The sequence below is a fragment of the Ochotona curzoniae genome, unplaced genomic scaffold, assembly GCF_017591425.1.
Source record: "Ochotona curzoniae isolate NIBS_2020 unplaced genomic scaffold, NIBS_Ocur_1.0 contig_533, whole genome shotgun sequence".
Taxonomy (NCBI): domain Eukaryota; kingdom Metazoa; phylum Chordata; class Mammalia; order Lagomorpha; family Ochotonidae; genus Ochotona; species Ochotona curzoniae.
Genome location: NW_024466462.1, coordinates 68621 through 80578, shown reverse-complemented (window position 1 = coordinate 80578; position 11958 = coordinate 68621). Strand labels below are relative to the sequence as shown.

Sequence of the window (11958 nt, the reverse complement as noted above, 5' to 3'; positions counted from 1 at the left end):
CCTGGGAAAGCAGTGGAGGATGGTGCCCCCATGTGGTAGAACTGTAAGAAGCTTCTGTCTCCCAGCTCCAGTTGAGCACAACTCTGGCTCTTAGTTTAAAATCTGTCTTCCAAATCAAGCTGAAACTATCTCAAAAAGTAAGGAAAGGAGGAGAGAAAGTGGAAACGAGGTGGGAACGAAGGGTATGGTGTTAAGTATCCTTAAATTCTTAGAGCAGTACACGTGATGGGGTTGCTGTGGTGGAACAGTGGTTAAAGCCATCACCTGTGACACCAGCATCCTACATGGGCCAAATTGTCAGCTGCTCTAGTTTAGATCTAGCTCCCTGCTCAGGGCATGGGAAAGGCAGCAGAAGATGGTGCAAGCGCTTGGTCATATTGCAGCCATCTGGAGAGTGAATCAGCAGAGGGGAGCTCTCTCTGCCTCTCTCCCTTTTTCTCTCTCACTCTCTCCTGTCTCTGTGACTCCTGCTGTATTCCAAGATGCTCTGGAAGGGAATTGAGTCAAAATGGGGCACCCTAGACTTGAACCTAGGTACATAAGGGATGCCAGTGTGATAAGCAGCAAGTTGCCCATCCAATCACCATGCCAGCATCTCACATGTGCATCTTGAAAAGATTAAAAAGCGTAAGGTCACAGTCTGGAAGATGTTTCTCTGAAACATGTGCTCTTTTTGCTCAAACAAAACATCTGCCAGAAACTCTTCAGACAGTGCTTCTGTATGCTAAAATCTGTTGCACTCTGAAGACTGCAGTTACACAGCAAAAAATGTTCTCCTGCTCAGAGAAGTAAGCGTTCTACAGTGTAAGAACTTTCACAAAGCTACACTTTATCAACTCCTTGCCTCCCTAAAGAGCTGTACGAGCATCATGCTTTATGTAGTCTTCATGATTGTACAGCTCTCTAGGGAGGTAAGGAGTTGATTTAATACGTAGGAGGCCATTGTGTTAAAGCCAAAAGTACTTGGGGCCAATGTCATAGTAAAGTGAGATAAGATGAATTCCAGATATGGAAGGAGGCAAAGAAATCATGAAAGACACACAATTCTTACCAAGTTCTTCCTTTCTTGTGGAATAGAAGAATTAATAATATTAAAATGTCTGTACTATCTAAAGCAATCTAGTTCCAATGCAGCTTTAGCCAGATTATCAATGGCATGCATCACCAGAAACAGGAGCATGAATTAGAATGAACGTGGGTCCTTGGAGCTCCATCGAGGTGCCTGACTCACCCCCTGGCAGCAGACTGAAGGCTTTGTGCACTTGGCTGGTTCACGGCATGATATGCTTAGGAACTGTGCGCTTGTGGACATGATGCTGCACAGGAATCTTATATATGGTATAACCCTGCCTGGCCATGTATCCCAGTCTGCAGCCCAGTGGCGCATGGCACTCTGTACCACACAGCCAGCTAAAGGTGCTGCCCACCGTGGACTCTAAAGAGAAAGAGAATCACATCTGACTGTTCCTTCTCCATCACTCCTGGTTGCACTCATAGGCACCCAGCCTGGCTTACCTGATGGCTGCCGGCAGACAGGGGTGCAAGGCTCCACTCATCCAGGGATGGCAGAGTCTATGTTTGGGCTATTGTGAGCAACAGTGCTGCCATAAACCTGGTGCTGGGGCTGGAACTGAGGTGCGCCAGGTTGAGCTACTCTGCAGGGCCAACATCCCAGGTAAGCACTGGGTCAGGTCCCAGAGACCTCACTTCCAGTTCAGTCCCCTGCTACTTTACCTGGGAAGATAATACAGGGTGACGTGCATCCTGTACCCCTGCTACCACGTAGGAGACACAGAAGCAGCTCCTGGCTTAGCCCAGCCCCAGCCATTGCAGCCTGCTGGGCTGTGCACCACTGGATCAAAGACCTCTCTGTCTCTCTCTTTCTCTCTCTGTAACCATGCCTATGGAATAAATGATTATTTTAATGTACATTAACACAATGAATGAGGTATGTTTTTGAGGCAACGGATTTATGACTTTGGGGTCTATATCTGGTACTAGGACTGCTAGATCATACGACACTTGTATCCCTAGCCATTAAGGAAGTCTCCACACTATTTCCCATAGTTTCCACACTCACGGACAACAAGCCAATGGTGTGTTGAAGTTGCCCTTCACCACATCCTTGCTGGTGTGTGTTGCTCTTTTGAGGGTAAGAGCTATTTAGATTGTGTTGAAGTGATATATCTTCATCATTTTTTAAAAAAAGATTAATTTTTTATTTGAAAAGCAGAGTGAGAGAGAGAATATCTTTCAGCTACTGGTCCCCTCCCCAAAAGATCACAACAGCCAAAGATTAGCTGATCCAAAGCCAGCGATGAAGAACTTGGGGTCTCCCTAGTGGGTGCAGGGACCCAAGCACTTGAACCATCTTCTGGTGCTTCCCAAGCTATTGGTAGAAAGCTGGATTGGAAGGGAGCTGTCAGGTCCTTGAACCAGCACCCATACTGGCTTAGCCTATTGTGCACAGTGTCTCTTTGGGGTTGCAAAATGCATTTTCATAGCTAGTTATGTTAAGCATTTTTCCCTTACTTTTGTTCTCTATTTCCATTTGTAATATTGAGAATTGTCTATTCAGTTTCTTGTTCCATTTCTTTATTAAATGCTTCTCTTGTTGTAGATGTGAATATATTGTTGAGTAAGGAGCATGCAAGAATCTTCTCCCATTCTGTCATGTGTCTAATCACTCTTTTGATGTTTCCATGGCTATGCATACATTTCTGATTTATATTAAATTTAACTATCCTACTTTTGCTTTTGTTGCCTGATCTTTGGAGTCTCATTAAAAAACAACCACCCTCATTGATGTTTTCAAGTATCTCCCCTACATTTTCTTGTAACAATTTCATAGTGTCAGGACATGAATTTAGGTCTTGGACCCAGCTTGAGATCATTTTTATGAGGTATGAATCTAATTTTATTTTATATATTGACATATATTTTTGCCAGTAACATTTATTGATGACTTGTGTTTCTCCAAAGCGTGCTGTTGGTACTTTTCTCAAAAATCATTTATTTTTTGTTATCTTTTCAACATCTTTATTCTAATTGATACTTGTAAAATTTTGTTTTAGGACACAGTTTAATAAGCACTTGGATTTCCCATCCCTCTTGCCAAGTTCCCTCCCCGCCCCACTGACACAGCCATTCCCTGAGAAGACGAGCAAAACATGCCCTAGCTATGCTAACACTGAGCATGACCAGGGCACAGTCTCTTAAAAACAAGTGTATGCCTACTTTTACTCCATAGTAGAGATGCATGCGGTCGATTTTCCCTGAGTCCTGGTAGCCTGGCCTCTGCTGCATCCTTCCATTGTAGGGTTTCACGTGTTTGTTTGTTCTCTATGTTGCTGCTGTTGTGTATGCTTAGTGGCTGTCATGTTAGAGCAAACATATGATATCTGACCTTTTCCAGTTGTCTCTTTACCTAAGAAAAATGCTCCCCATTTTGGTCCACTTGCCTTCAAATTGTTGTATTTCATTCTTTCTAATAGGTGAGTAGAATTCCATAGCCTAGATGAAGCACAGTTTGTTTATTCAATCTTCTGCTAATGGGCATCTAGATTACTTCCACATTTTTGCAATTATTGATTGTGTTGCAATGAACATGTCCTATGGACATCCACAATTGTTAATGTGCCTTATTGTTGATTCACGGTCATAGACTTAAAGGTCTAAGTGGCTCAACTGATACAAAGCTAGGAAACTCTCGATTTGTGGAGAAATGGTGCCTCCTACTGGCCACCAGAGAGAACCACAACAATAAAAATATCAATAGACGATCCATTCTCGGTCATAGAATTTAGCATTTTGGGGTCCAATGTTTTTACATAGCACATGGATTATGGCATGCTAACTTTTGCGTTACCACACATCCGAAAGCACTGTTCTCCATTATGCAACTCAATCCAGTGCCGAGTCACAAATTAATCTTCTGTGTGAGAACATCTTTTTAAAATATTTATTTATATTACAAAGGCAGATATACGAGAGGAGGAGGAGAGAGAGAGAAGGTCTTATGTACAATAATTCACTCCCCAAGTGACTGCAACGGCCAAAGGTAAACCAATCTGAAGCCAGGAACTTCCTCCAGATCTCCCACACGGGTGCGGGATCCCAAGGCTTTGGTCTGCACTGCTTTCCATGGCTACAAGCAGGGAACTGGATGGAAAATTGAGCTGCTGGAATTAGAACCGGCGCCCATGTGGGATCCTGGCGTGTTAAAGGCGAGGACTTGAAGAACAGGCATTTCAGGAATAATAAAAATTTTACTCCTTAGCAAAATCCAGACTTCGTCAGAATTTGAGTCAACAGGGCCCCTCTGTATATCCGCCTTTCCAATAAAAATGAAATAAATCTTTAAAAATAAAAAAAAAGAATTTGAGTCAACACAGAACCGGATTCTCACGTCTCTGCTATCTGGATAAGGACCAGTTCTGACGCACTAGGTCTCTATCCTGATAGCAAGATCATTACTAGGTTCCTAAGGAACCAGAGCTGAGCCTCCTGGGAAATGTAGTCTCCCGATGACGTCATCAGCAAGCGCCTGGGAAGGGTCCTTCCAGGGTCTCCTGTGCTTTCTCGCCATTTCCTCTCTGAATTCCAGGCTCTGTGTCTCTGCTGGGGATCATCCACAGGCTGTGCAGTCGGTTTCACGTCCTGGCGAGCTGGATGAGAGACAGAGAGAAGTCCTGTGGGCTTTGCAGGCCCCGGAGTGGAGTGGAGTGGTGCTCCCCACGCGGTGAGTGCAGACCCAGCGGTGCATCTCAGCGGGCGCCACCCCATGCAGACGGAACCTGCAGAACAATGGCGCTGCATCCTCTGGCTGGGAAAGGGTGAGGAAGACAGCGCGATGTCAGTGATCACTCTGCCAGAAGACCCGCGGCGCCGGAGACTGGCGTGTGCTCCTGGAACAGAAGGGGAAGGAGCTGCCTGGACGAGCTGGCCGTGTGTGCTGGCTGTGCAGTGACAGGCTCCCGGGGAGGTGCACTGCGAGGTGTGTGAAACCACATGCTGGCTCTGGCGCTGAGAGCCCCAGCTGGAGATGAGCACATCGACAGCACTGCCCGGTTCCCTGAGGACTCTGCGAAGTGCAGTGCTGGTTTAGTAAGTGATGTCCTGTTTCCCGCATGGGGCTGCTGGCTTCCTACTCCTGCTCTGAGTGTCCAGTTCACAGGAGATCCGGGGGCAGTGAATTCTAGGAGGGGGATTGTGGCCCTGGGTGATGGTGTCCTGATGTGTGATGGGAAGTAGCTGCTATGCATTCCTGCTTGCACCTTACTATGCTCTGTGCTGTTCTTTCTTTGGCCACATTCAAGATCTTCTCTTCAAGTTTAGATTACGGTAACTTGGTCATGATTTGTCCTGAACAGGTTTTTTTTTTTTTTTTTTTGAGATTTTGAGCAAGTTGAAAGTGTAAATGAGGCTTTTCACAAAATGCAGGGAGAGTTTCACATTGTTTCTAAGCCCATATTTTCTATTCCCTTTTCCTCCATAATCCAGCTGTGCTGGCTTGCATTCTAAATTGTCACGGAAGGTTTTAAGTCTCTTTCCATTTCTCATCTCCCCAGCACAGACTTGAAAATACCTATGATCTCTCAGGATGACATCACTTCCTTTAGCTGTTCTGTATCTGTTCTGAAGCATCTCCGTGGGTTTCCTGTAGCAGCTGGGATTGTGGTGCAGTGTGTTAGGCCCCTGCCTACAATGTTGAAATCCCATGTGAGTATAAGCTCCAGTCCTGCTTGTTCCACTTCTGATCTCTCTCTACTAATGAAAAAGGGACATTGTGGCAGATGGCCCCAGTGCTTAGGTTCTCCTCCATGGGAGAACGTGTTGGAGTCTCCTGGTTTTTGCCTGTCCCTGTTCTCAGCCGTCACGACCCATTCAGGGGTGAACAGTGGAGCGGGGCATCTCTGTCCTTATTTCCTTGTGACGAGTTCTTTACTTTATTGGAGAGGCAGTTACAGGCAGAGAGGGAGAGGCCGAGAGTCTGCCCTGTGCTAGTTCACTCCTTAAATGGCCCTAATAACAAAGGCCACCCAGGGCAAAGCAGGATCCAGGAATGCATGCAGCGGCCCGAGGACTCGGGACATCTTATGTAGCTTTTTCAGGCAAACATCAGGGAGCTGGATGGGAAGTGGAGTAGACTAGCCTAAACACTGGAGACTGTATAAGATCCTTGCGCTTTGGAAGGAGCAGAAGAAGGCCCAGGTGCTTGCAGCCACCTGTGTGGGAGACCTGCATGGCTCTCCACGTTCCTGGGGTGGCCCTGGCTGGGCCCTGGCTGGGCCCTGGCTGCTGCACTCCTGCAGAGGAGTGGATCAGCTGACAGGAGATCTGGCTGTCCTGCTCTGTAACTCTGCCTTTCAAAAACTAAAGAAATCCCTTAAAAGTGAAATAGGAAGCCAGGATTCGAATTGGCACTGTGGTCATATGTGACAGCTTGACCTGTTACACCACAACACTAGCCCAAGTGCCTTTTTCAATACACACATGAGTTAATTTACACCATGATGTCTTCAGCGGCCTCTGTGTGTTTGAGACAGATTATCATCTTTATTATTTTTTTTAATTCTGGCATCCTTTATCCCTTACTATTTTTCTTAAAAAGAATACCTCATTTTTAATATCGACGTTGGGTTGATGTATGCAGCTGAAGAGATTTCTTGGTGTAGAGTTCAGTCCTGAGTTGAGGCATTGTTGTCACTTTCCTTCTGCTTGAGGCTTACCATCTGTCTGGGGCTGTGATGCATTGTTCTGAGAGATAACCCCGTGCAGCAGTGCAGTTTCCTTTTTTATATTTACTCATTTGAAAGATTGTTGTTGTTGTTTACTTTCCTTTTTAATTTACTCACTTGAAAGACACACACATATACACAGATATATTCCACCTGTTGTTTTAGTGCAGGTGCCCACATGGTCAGGTTTGTGCCAGGCTGAAGCCCAGCTTCTAGAGCTCCATCCAGGACCATAGCTGCTTGAGCTGCTGGCTGCCAAGGTGCACATCACCAGGAAGCCAGAATTGAGCCTAGATTGAAGTCCAGGCACTTCCAACATGTGGTGTTGGCACCCAGGTAACACCCTAACTCTTACTGTAAATACCTGCCCCTACGCTTTGATCTAACTGTATTTTCTCCCCAGTATCCAGAGCCCTTCTGTCACCTTTCCCTCAACACACTTAGTTACTTTTAGTAATCATCATTGTAATTTCTGATGAGCTTCTAAAAACGCCTCCTATGCACTAAAGGAACCCTTCAGTATTTGCCTTTTTGTACCTGGCTTAGCGTCCTGGGCAGAGTGATCACCAGATCCATGTCTTTTCCAGCAGATGCTAAGATCTGACTCTTGTAACTGAGTACTATTCCACCGTGTATTTGTAACCTTTTCCTTCATCCATTCACCTGTCGATGGAGACCTGGCTTGCTTCCCTCCCCTGCCTGCTGTGCATGACGCTCCAGTGAGTCCAGGAGGACAGGGATCCGGGCTGCTTTCCTCTTTCTCAGTTATGCACAGAGGAGATGGCATTGAAGCTTTTAGAGCAAGCTGACGCTGCTCTCACTGGGTGTGCTTCTTTGTAGCTCTATCGCCATCACATGAGGATTCCCTCCTCCCCACAGCTCCACTAGTGTGTCTGTAATGATTCTGATAACATCTTTCCCAGATAAAGTGAGATGACCAATTTGTTTTTTACCATGTCCCTGGTCACTAGTGATAAGTTTTGCACGTTTGTTGGCACTAATATTTGAAAACATTCTGGTTAGATTCTTTGTTTAGTTCTTAATGGAGTTCTTGTATTAGTAGTTTTTTTCCTAATTCCTATGTGTTCTATGAATTCCTTCACAGGTGAATGGTTTCCAAGCATTGTAAGAGTTCAAGAAAAATCTTGTGAGACTCCAAGGAAGGTGAAATGATTTTTATTTAACATCCAGTTGGGCGCCCAGCTCTTGGAATGAACAGCAAGTGCATTGAACAAAGTAAGCATGAATTGTAAATAGCAAGTATCTATGGGAAAATCAATATATACATGATATAAATACATAATGTGGGTTATTTTCTGATATGGATCAGTTAAAAATTAACAGTGTTTATAGTGCAAAATCCCAGGATTCCAATCCTATCACTTCTATGTAGACAGTACACAGGATGCCTCGAAGGTAACTGTCCTTCCTGGGAATTCTCAAAACCCCGAGACCATTCCTATCTCCTGTTTGCCTCCTGGTGTTTCAGAATCAGGGTTCTTCTCATGACAGGATGCAGGTGTTTCTTAGGAGGTTGCAGAGTTCCACGAATGCATTCACCTTGCCAATTATTCTGTCCTTTCCTCTTTGTTGTGAATTACAAGGCATAAACATATTAACGCTGTAGTGATGTTACGTCATTGCTTGGTATCATTGGGTCTATTCTTGCACACTAAGCAGATATAATGCAAAAAGGCATTATGTAAGTATGATCAAAATAATAATTCCTACTCTCCCGTAAAGTAGCCATTGGTAAAAAGGAACAGAGAACATATGTTCCTCAAAACCAGGTACCTGGAACCTTGTGTAACTTCCCTGAGAATGGATCCAATTTCTCATTCCAGTTTGAACTATTGACCAGAAACATTTTCCTGGCACACAAATGCTGTCTTGTGCTATCCCAAGGTAATGAAGATTGATTCCAACGAACGGGAATACCACAAAAGGGGGTATATTCCCAGTCACACTTTAATGAAAGTCTTTGATTGATAGGTTGTAGTTGATCTTCCAAAAACAACATGGTCAATTCCAAATTGCTGGGCTCTGCATACAAGTGCTTGCTCTGATTGATGTGATGCACAAGCAGGGAGCTGGATGGGAAGTGGAGCTGTCGGGATTAGAACCGGCGCCCATGTGGGATCCCGGCACATTCAAGGCAAGGACTTTAGCCGCTAGGCCACGCCGCCAGGCCCACATATATGGACTCTTAAAACATTTAAAGACTGTGTGGAAAAACAAATTAATGTTAGTGCTAGAATTTAAGCAAGGGTAGAAAGAACACCTAGTACTGGGAGCCAAACCTGATGATCTATTCCTATATAGGAACTGCCTGCTTTTTCTTGGTGGTAAATGGAAAGAAACCACTTTGGTTAGCAACCTGTCCTTGCCAAATCTCACGTGCTTTGAGTGCCGTTACTAATTTCCACAGATGGTTTTGTTTAGGCTGCTGAAGGATTTCAGGAGCTGGAGGAGACCACCCTGCTGCATGCAAGGTGATAGAAGCTGGGCTGCTTAGTCCCATTTGAAGGGAATCACTATGGGCCTCCTGCTGCAGGCTTAGAGTACAGTGACTCGTGCACTTGTCACACGGCTATCCTCAACACATCCTCAATGTATCCAATGACATGACTAAGGCTTTCCCGCACATATGTGAGTATATATATCTATATCTATACCTATATCTATATGTCTTGAATGAGTCTGGTTAAGAATATGACAATAAAATCCAGTGGCTTGGATAGAAACAGCTGCGGTTCCTTGCTGCTGGTTAAGAGCCATCAGCCATGATTGCGGATGTGCATGGAAACAGCGTTCCCCATATCCTATGCAGCTGGGTATGCCATCGAACCTGTCTGATAAGTGTCATTTAATATCATCCCCTCCTCTGCAGGCTTAAGAGGTCCCCTAAGATCATAAGGATCTCACAAGTAAATAATGTAAGTTATACTAGAACTGTGACGTTGACCCAGGTTACTGGTCTGCTAACCAGTGGATGAGGAATGTAAGTCCAACAAATACAATTACTTGCCCGGGAGGAGGTTGTCATGGTAATAGCTAGCATCACCAACAGAAGTGCTTCTGTGTTAAAAGATTGTCCTGTTTTCTTGTACTAGTTTGGCACCAACTTCTCTTACTCCTTTTAGTGGACCCTGGAAAGGCAGCTTAGGAAGTCACTGGTGCAGATAAGGACAAATGTCGCGTTCCAGCAGTGGCGCCATCTAGTGGGGAGCCAACATTCTGCGTTGTCTGTAATGGTAGGAGCAAAACCTCCCCCCAAACCTGACAGTCCCCTTTCCCATTCCTTACTTCCTGGTACTTGTTCCATCATGTGAAGATGGAGTGTGCCAATATTTGTCTATTTTGCAACTTCCATCTTCATATCGATGTAAAGATTTTTTTTTAAAGATTTATTTAGTTTTCTTGAAAAGTCAGATATGCAGAGAGGAGGAGGGACAGAGAGGAAGATCCTCCAATGACTCACTCCCCTAGTGACCACAACGGCCGGTGCTGTGCCGATCTGAAGCCAGGAGAGAGAAACCTCCTCCAGGTCTCCCATGCGGGTGCAGTTTCCCAAGGCTTTGGGCCATCCTTGACTGCTTTCCCAGGCCACAAGCAGGGAGCTGGATGGGAAGCAGGGCCACTAGGATCAGAACTGGCGACCGTATGGGATTCTGGTGCGTGCAAGGCGTGGAGCTTAACCACTATGCTATCTCGCTGGGGCCAATTTATGGATTATAAAGGAAAAATATGTTATCATTAGCTTTTATTTGTGACTACCACTATTTTCCCTTTTTTTTTAATATTTATTTTTATTTTTATTACAAGGCCAGGTATACAGAGAGGAGGAGAGACAGAGAGGAAGATCCTCCGGTGATGATTCACTCCCCAAGTGAGTACAACGGCCAGTGCTGCGCTGATCTGGAGTCAGGAGCCAGGAACCTCCTGCAGGTCTGCTACAGGGAGCAGGGTCCCAAGGCTTTGGGCCAGACTTCCCACCCAGGCCACAAGCAGGGAGCTGGATGGAAAGTGTAGCTGCCGGGATTAGAACCTGTGTTCTCATGGGATCCTGGCGCATTCAAAGTGAGGGCTTTAGCCACTAGGCCACCGCACCTGTCACTGTTGTCTGTCTTAGCTGATCAATATCAATACTAATATCTGTCGAAAAAATTAATAAGTGTAGAATATCATTCGTACATGTGAAATGGCACACTGTTACACACAAAATTAAATTTTCAGAATCTGCAAGGATTGAGAGGTAGATATCGTTTCAGAGACAGCACTACCACAATATCTTTAAACCCAGAGATAATTCAGTGCTTGAGCCAAATGCCAGACATTATGTGATGGAGCAGGACCAATGCAGGCTTCTGTCTCAAAAGATAAACTTCTGTTTAATAAGCATAATCCAGTTCTCATGCTCCGAAACACGTTCACGGGATTTGCATTCATTTTAAAGGCCATCTAGATACAACACTTTGCTCCAAAAGCATTGACTTTAGTAGTGATTCTGTAGGAAGACGAACTTTTGTCATAGAGAATCAGGCCACGGTGCCTAGTTGCGTATGTTGAAGTGTTCCTCTCCCACTGCTGTTGAGTTTTTGTAGATACTGATGTATGAAAATAATCTGACGGTGCCTGAGTCAATGAAGGCAGCCTGTTTTCATGAAATGTCAGTTTTGGGTTGCAGCCATAATAACTTGAATTTCCACATTTTCCTGTGTCTGTCAGGAGGAGTCTGCTCAATGAAATGCCCAGTCCAAAGGCTGTGATGGATGTAGGGACTGCTGCAAGACCAGACTGTGAGCATCACAGACAGTGTGAACAGCTGCAAGGAGCCTGTGACCCGGCAAGGTGTGATGACTGTGGAGCCACCCAGCCTGTGACTGGGCAAGGTGTGATGACTGTGGAGCCACCCAGCCTGCAACCAGAGCATGGTGGGACGACTGTGGAGCCACCCAGCCTGTGACCGGGCAAGGTGTGATGACTGTTTTGGGGACCTGATCTGCTGGGCCCTCACTTGTTGCCTCTCCAGGTCTTCCTCAGCAGTGAGCTGCAAGCGGGCAGAGCGTCAGCTCAGACTGTTACTTGGATGGGATGCAGCTGCTCCAAGTGTCATCTTAACCACTAGCTCCGAGGCTTGGTTCACTGTTTATTTCCATAATGATAGCAGATTTTCATTGATGTTGTGATTCATATTGGTGATATATCCCCAAATCAT

At 45.3% G+C, this 11958-nt stretch overlaps 1 long non-coding RNA gene across 2 annotated transcripts; it reads left to right on the top strand.

The window, feature by feature from the left end:
• The first annotated feature begins 4517 nt into the window (after window positions 1-4517).
• On the top strand, window positions 4518-11685 carry LOC121162700. 2 transcript variants are annotated; one of them, XR_005884832.1, is made up of 4 exons: window positions 4518-5106; window positions 6911-7076; window positions 7846-7976; window positions 11469-11568. It is a non-coding gene; the product is annotated as an uncharacterized LOC121162700 (long non-coding RNA). The 2 variants fall into 2 exon arrangements; XR_005884833.1 differs by lacking the exon at window positions 6911-7076 and adding an exon at window positions 11633-11685 and having other exon boundaries at window positions 4532-5106; window positions 11469-11591.
• The last annotated feature ends 273 nt before the right edge of the window (window positions 11686-11958 follow it).